Raw genomic sequence first — 443 nt, forward strand, 5'->3', positions numbered from 1 at the left:
GAACTGAAAAGAAAGGAAGGTAGGAAAGAGAGAGAGGTAGATGAAAACAGTTTATCAGATAGCATTGTCGGACAATCATAAGAAGTTTCATGGTCAAGCATCAGCATCAATTCTTTCCTTCAGAGTTATTCTACAGTAGAAATCCAGTTGCGGTACTCATATTTACAGCGGCAGACAGAAAACTATAACTGTATTTGTTTTCCTTTTTCTACTTACAAACTCAGAATAACCCCAGGGGTTGTGGTTTTTTTTAATACCAATTGGTGTTCGTGCTTCCCTGATGATTGTGGCCGTATGTCTTTTTTACCCTTCAGGGTGTGTGTGCGCGTTGCTTTTTTGTGGGGGTTTTTTGTTTTTTTTTTTATTTTTTTTGTTTTTTGTTTTTTGTTTTTTTTTTTTTTTTTTTTTTGGGGGGGGGGGGGGGGGGGTGGTAAAATTTCAAA

At 37.0% G+C, this 443-nt stretch overlaps 1 protein-coding gene across 1 annotated transcript in view; it reads right to left on the minus strand.

Moving 5' to 3' along the window:
• Nucleotides 1-443, minus strand: part of LOC109821175 (NADH dehydrogenase [ubiquinone] 1 beta subcomplex subunit 2-like) — a 6693-nt gene that overhangs the window by 782 nt on the left and 5468 nt on the right. The gene's annotated exons all lie outside the window — the stretch shown is intronic.

The sequence above is a fragment of the Asparagus officinalis genome, chromosome 1, assembly GCF_001876935.1.
Source record: "Asparagus officinalis chromosome 1, Aspof.V1, whole genome shotgun sequence".
Taxonomy (NCBI): Eukaryota; Viridiplantae; Streptophyta; class Magnoliopsida; order Asparagales; family Asparagaceae; genus Asparagus; species Asparagus officinalis.